The sequence below is a fragment of the Octopus bimaculoides genome, chromosome 4, assembly GCF_001194135.2.
Source record: "Octopus bimaculoides isolate UCB-OBI-ISO-001 chromosome 4, ASM119413v2, whole genome shotgun sequence".
Classification (NCBI taxonomy): Eukaryota; Metazoa; Mollusca; class Cephalopoda; order Octopoda; family Octopodidae; genus Octopus; species Octopus bimaculoides.
In genome coordinates, this window is record NC_068984.1 from 145,798,050 (window position 1) to 145,804,886 (window position 6,837).

General features: G+C 38.4%; 1 long non-coding RNA gene across 1 annotated transcript in view; it reads right to left on the bottom strand.

Moving 5' to 3' along the window:
• Nucleotides 1-3,125: 3,125 nt before the first annotated feature.
• Nucleotides 3,126-6,837, bottom strand: part of LOC128247696 (uncharacterized) — a 20,926-nt gene continuing 17,214 nt past the window's right edge. The window contains exon 2 of the long non-coding RNA XR_008264066.1: nt 3,126-3,352. This is a non-coding gene — a long non-coding RNA (uncharacterized LOC128247696). The remainder of the gene's footprint in view (nt 3,353-6,837) is intronic.

A 6,837-nucleotide genomic window follows, 5' to 3' on the forward strand; every position in this document is an offset into this window, starting at 1 on the left:
TATATATATATATATATATATATATATATCCATACATACATTCGTACGTATATAGATAACATGCATATGCACATAGATAACTATATACATATATTTATATACACACGCACACCCATACACATACATATATATATACATAATTTGACACATATATGTATATATTGGCGACCGGTGTTGGTGTGTGTATGTCCGTGTAATGTAGCGTTCCGGCAAAACAGACCAATAGAACAAATACCAGTTTTGATAAACAAACATAGGCACTGGGGTTATTTTGTTCAACCAAAAACCTTCAGACGTGATGACCCCAGCATGGCCGCAGTTCAATAACTGAAACAAGAAGGTATGAGACAGAGATAGTCGATCTTTGATTGCGTGTGGGGGTGGGGTACTTGATTCTGGTACCCTTCTCGGGTGAGTACGGTACCCTCTGAACCTTGCTCTGTTCTTATCTGCAAATCCATTTTAATGAAAGCAGATAAGAGATTAAAACATTTTAAGAGTTTCTGTTTTTGAACTAGAGATAATAGATTTTCAAATTTGGGCACAAGGCCAGCAATTTCGGGGGAAGAGCAAGTGGGCTAAATCGACCCTAGTGTTCAACTGGTACTTGTTTTTTTTCGATCTCCGAAAATAAGAAAGGCAAAGCCGACTTCGGCGGAATTTGAAACCAGAACGTAAATACGAGCGGTATGCTGCCTCGAAGCATCCGGCCCCGGCGCGCTAACGACTCTGCTAGCTCGTCGCCTTACGCTAAAGAAAATATTAGTCAGAAATTAGCTGAAAATTATCATTTCTCGTTGAAATATTCTAATTGTTAAGTTTTTATTTGTTAATAAAGTAAACAAATTTAATTTTGACAAGATAACATACCACGTGTTCACCTGACGTCAGATCGTCTTTCAGTTAATGTTTACTGATAATGTCTAAATAAATATTTCTAGCTAATTTCTCTCTTTTACTCTTCATTTTTTATTTGTTTCAGTCATTGGATTGCGGCCAAGTTGGAGCATCGCTTTGAAGGCTTTTAGCGAAACAAATCAACGCCGGAACTTATGTTCTTTTTTTTGTTTGTTTGTTTTTTTTTCTTTTTGTTTAATCTGGTACTTATTCAATCATCTCTTTTACCGAACTTCTAAGTTAGGGGGATGTAAACAAACCAACACCATATGTCCAACGGTCAGTTTTGGAGGTGGGAAAAGGAGAGACAAAGACATTATATTTACATTATTTACATTATTTACATTTGACGGATATTTGTCCTCATCTTGTTTGTTGTTAACACAACATTTCGGCTGATATACCCTCCAGCCTTCGTCAGGTGTCTTGGGGAAATTTCGAACCTGGGTTCTCATTCCTAAGGCATTTTCGATGTTATTATTATTATTATTATTATTATTATTCAGGTCACTTTATGGTTAAAAAGCTCCCTTTTCAAGCTCATTGTTTCAGATTCAATTTCACTGCGCAGCACCTTGGGCAAGTGCCATCTACTATAGCACCGGACCGAACAATCCTATATGCATACATACACATCATATATATATACATATATATATATATATATATATATATATATAATAATAATAATAATTCTTAAACAAGAATATTGTTGACAGTGACTTCGAAGTCACTGTCAACAATGTCTTTGCTTAAGAATAATAAATCTGTGTTCTACAAAAGTAGAGAGTAGCCTATCAGATTAATGTAAAATTGTCTTCATTATGATGAAATATATATACATTGGACGGGATTCCACACAGTTTCCGTCCACCAAATTCACTGATAATGCTTCGATCGGAACAGGACTATAGTAGAAGATAAAAAGGTGTTGCGTATTGAGACAGAACCTAAAACCACATGGTTGCAAAGTGACCTTCTTAACCACACAGCCATGCCTACACTGAAGTTAAGAATGTGTGAAAAAATATGAACAAATTTTATGATTTTTCATAAATAATTCAAAATGGATTTTAAAAGAAAACATCGAATAAAACAAATAACAATGATAGTCTCAATTTTTGGCACGAGGCCAGCAAATTAAACTGGTACTTATTTCATCGACCCCGAAAGGATGTGAGGCAAAGTCGACCTCAGCGGAATTTGAACTCAGAACGTAACTATAACAATAACAAAACAGATCTCAAACTCTGTACCGAGAAAGAGATTCTTTGTGTGTCTCGTGACGTCACGCAAAACAAGTTTCTTTCGACACAAAGCGTGCCTAATAGATTTAATGGACCAAAGCCAGTATTTCAGCTGCTATTGAAGTTATAAAATGCAACGCTATTCAGAATATTTCGTTTCTAAAGTTGTTTGCTTTCCTTCCACACCTTCGACATTCTAGAATTCTTACGTATTTTTGTCAAGATTCTTTATTTAACGACATTCTAAAGACTTCCTATGAGTATTGTGATTTTCCCTCCTCTTTTCCCGAACTCCACTCCTCTGCTACTTTGACAGTCAACTAGGATGTCTTTGATCTCGTCAGTCGACAATAGATAATGTAGAAAAATATTTGAATATTTAATGAATGGTTGATAATTAATGAATAATCAACGAATGGTTAATCTTTAAGGTTAAATGTTTTGGGCTGAAAGAAATTTAGAAAAATGGAGAGAGAAAGAGCTACAAAGAAAGGGCAATAATAATAGAATAAAGAGATAGAAACAGAGAAAGGGAAAAGTCTTCAAATGTTATTCTCTGCATCGCTTCCGTGAGCGCTACACTCGTACGACGTGGAAAAGATTCTTTTCTACTCTAGGCACAAGGCCCAAAATTTGGGGTGGGGGAGGCCAGTCGATTAGAACGACCCCAGCACGCAACTGATACTTAATCTATCGACCCTGAAAGAAAGAAAGACAAAGTCGACCTCGGTGGAATTTGAACTCAGAACGTAACGGCAGACGAAATACCGCTAAGCATTTTGCCCGGCGTGCTAACGATTCTAGCCGCTCGCCACCTTACGATGTGGAAAATATTCCATAAAAACTGTCCAAATGATGCGGCATGTTGAAACAAAAACCGTTATTTATATTAAACGACATATTTGCATTTCTATTAAAATGTTTTTTTCCTGTCATCAATTGCTCCCAGACACGTGTTTAATGAAAAACGCCGCACAAGTCTTTCATTTATTTTTTTATCATTTATTTATTTACCTGTTTATTACAGGTAGTCCTTGTAATAAAATACGTTACAAGTTTCATGACTGCCGCATGCTGATTGGATGCAATTTCTCGCCGCCTTCTCCGTGTAATTTGCCAATGGTGACATAATACAATAAACAAGCGCTAACAAGAAAATTCGATGGAAGACCGGACAACAGCTTGTTTCGTTTGTCGATCAGAAATGACTGAAATATAAATAGAAAAAATAAATAAATACGAAGAGTAATTTTATTGATCGGAACTCATTCTCGTAACTTCCAGCAAAACAGTTAAGGCAGTGACACCAACACATAACATTTCATATCTTCCAAAATATTCTTTCTTTCTACAATAGGAACGGGCGTGGTGGAGTTAGTCGATTATATCGATCCCCATTGTTCAGCTGCTATTTATTTCATCGACCCCCGAAAGGATTGGAAGGTAAAATAAAGAACAAAAAATATTTCTAAGGTATTTTCTCATATTGTAATATATTGTAATAAAATGATATTCGTCCATGCTGAGAAATTTATCAAAGAAGTCGAAATTTCGTTATGAAATACAGGCTCCCAGACATGCATAGCTCTTCCATCATAATTCCATTCCAGCTAGGATACCATTATGGCGATGTGTCCGAAGATCATGAAGACGAGTGACTCGCTCTCAAGTGGTTCTTTAAACCGATCTTTGACGCTGCAGGACTTTTCTTCTCACCTTCATTTAGTAGATTTCAAGAGAGAATCAATCCACACAATCTGATTCCATTCTTTAGACTTGGAGATCTGACCACAGTGGTTCAGCGGGTTAAGATGGCTGCAGTGACCAGCAAGCTGAAAATTTCACACTGGAGTGGCCTTCTCCCAGATGAATTGCCTTACAAAGCTGGAGAGCCCCACCTTACTTGATGTTGTCAGAAAGGTGTCAAAGAGAGCCCTGGACCTCCTGAGGGACTCCATTCCTTGCATGGCTGCCCAGAATGACTTCACAAGCTTTTCTTTCCTATGCCATTCATAAGGCATTGAGGGTTTGTGCTTGGAGTTTCTTTAGTAACACGCTAATTAATCTCTTGCTGAGACCCTAACAGGTGTTACTTACCCTGGGTCAGAGAAGATCTGGGAACAAGAGTGGTTAAGAATGGATCCAAACTCCTCGACATCCTGAAACTCCCGAACTAGGGGCCGATACCGGATGCAGTTTAAAGTCTTACCCAGGACAAAGAATGCTTTACATGAATATTTCATCTACCCCAGCACTAGACAGGTTTTTCACTTTATAAACACCTCCCGGAAAGATGAAAGGCAAATTTGACTTCGGCAAGATGTGAACGCAGAACATATAGATGCAGACGCAAGCATGGCAGTGGTAAGACATTTGCTTCCCAACCCCATGGCTCCGGTTTCAGTCTCACTGCGTGGCGCCTTGGGCAAATACCTTCTGATGAAGCCTCGGGCCGACCAAAGCTTTAAGAGTGGATATTAGAGACGGAAACTGAAAGAAGCCCGTCCTCTGTGTATGTGTGTGTGTGTGTGCGTGTGTGTGCGTGTGTGTGTGCGTATGTTCGTGTCTATATTTGTCCGCCACCATCGCTTGACAACCGGTGTTGGTGTGTTTATGCCCCTGTAACTTAGTAATTCAGCAAAAGGTAACGATAGAATAAGTAATGGGGTTGATTCATTCGACTAAGAATTCTTCATCGCAGTGTCCCAGCATGGCCGCTGCCTAACAACTGAAACAAGTAAAAGAAAAAAAATAAGATCCGTACACGAAATCCCGTCGGGATTTTGTCGGCAACTCCAACGAGTCTTATGATCCAGTCTCGATATTTTCCACCTAAAATATTTCTCACAATATACAAAAAAATATGTCGATGGTTAACAATAAATTCGTCTTTCCGTAAAATAGTGGCCCAATATCGCTTTTATATAACAAAGCAGAGTGACCTAATAAACTCGTCTTACGCAATACATCAGAAAGACCTAATAAACTCGTCTTACGCAATACATCAGAAAGACCGGTAAACACGTCTTTAAAATTTTTCTAGTTTTTTTAAGAATTTGTGTATGTGTGTACATGTATGTGTACGTGTATGTGCATGCATGTTTGTGTGTGCGTGTGAGTGTGTGTACACGTGTGTGTGTGTATGTGTATGCGTCCGTATGAGTATGCGTATGTGCATACATGTGGGTGGAGCGTGAGTGCATGCGTATATGTGTAAGTATATGTGCGCTTGTGTATGTATATATATATATATATGTGTGTGTGTATGCATGCGTGTGTAAATGTGTGTGTGAGTATGTGTGCCCCGCACTGTTTGTATGTATGCGTTCTTGCTGAGTCATGAACCGTCACATATCCTGTTTGTGCCTGTTGCTGCGCTGCTTCTTATAACATAGAAAAGAGATCAACGTACTCAACCAATATATTAGATTGGTGGTGGATTAGGCCAAGTCAGAAAACAACAGTGGTGTACAAACAACACATTTAATCCCATCATGGATTAAGACATCCTTGTAAGGAACTTCAATATCTCCTCAACAATCCACAGCAAGCTACAAAGTACGCACCATTGCGCTTCGCATTATCACAAGCAGTGCACAGACCACATCCTAGATTGCCGTACAACGAAACCAAAATACTAAATATGAAAGATCTGGATATATAATACTATATACGATGGCTATTACTCTTTTACTTGTTTTCAGCTCGAGAGCTGTGGCCATCGTCATCATTAACACCCTTTTTACCCACTGTCCTCGTTTGAGGACAGTTGTATTTGGTTTGTTTATTGCTATAAAGGTTAACTGGACGCTTCCGTATGTTTGTTGTCCCTATTTATATAACTATCTTCAAAATTTCGACAGGGTTAACCTGGGTTTAATTGGGTTAATCTCCCTTTGGTGAATGAAAGAGTTTGATGTTGCTTCCCTCATCTGCATTTCCTGCCAAGATGTTGGTTCATCCGGGACTCCAAGTTCTTTTTTGAAGAAATCTACTTCGACTCCATGTAGGTTTCTCAAGTCTTTCGGGCGGATATTTTCTACAAATCATAAAGATATTGATACTTTATAATTCCTTTTTCGAGTTCGATCGGAACCTCAAGGTGCGTCTCTAACACTAAAAACTCGAACCGAACTGGGTCATGTACAGTTTGTGGCCGCGGTCAATCTAACCTACATTCCACTACGTGAGATTTTCGCTCCGATCACCCAGACACATATAGCCCCATTCTATAGCAGAACCTTAACGACACTATCTTTCCCACTCACTTCAGACGAATAATTAATAAAATATCATGTTTACGGAAATAACTACATAACCCAGTTATTCCCAATCGGGGTCCATTTAGCCCTTGGGGTTCCATATACGATTTTGTGGTTAAAATTTATGCGCAACAAATCGTTTCTACTTCTAAAATACACAAAATATATTAACAATTATTTTATACGATCCCTTATAATATTTAATTATAAAAATATGATAGGATTTTTTTTTAACGCCGAATATCTCCGGAGGTCCAGAAGAGTAAATTAGGGATAAAAGGGGTCAAGGAGTGAAAGGTTGTTGAGAACCACCGACACCACACGACATACAAGCAGACGGTAAACAAATACACACACACGAACATTCACACGCACGCACACAACACACACGAGCACTCACGCATATACATATTTATTTCTTTATTGCCCAC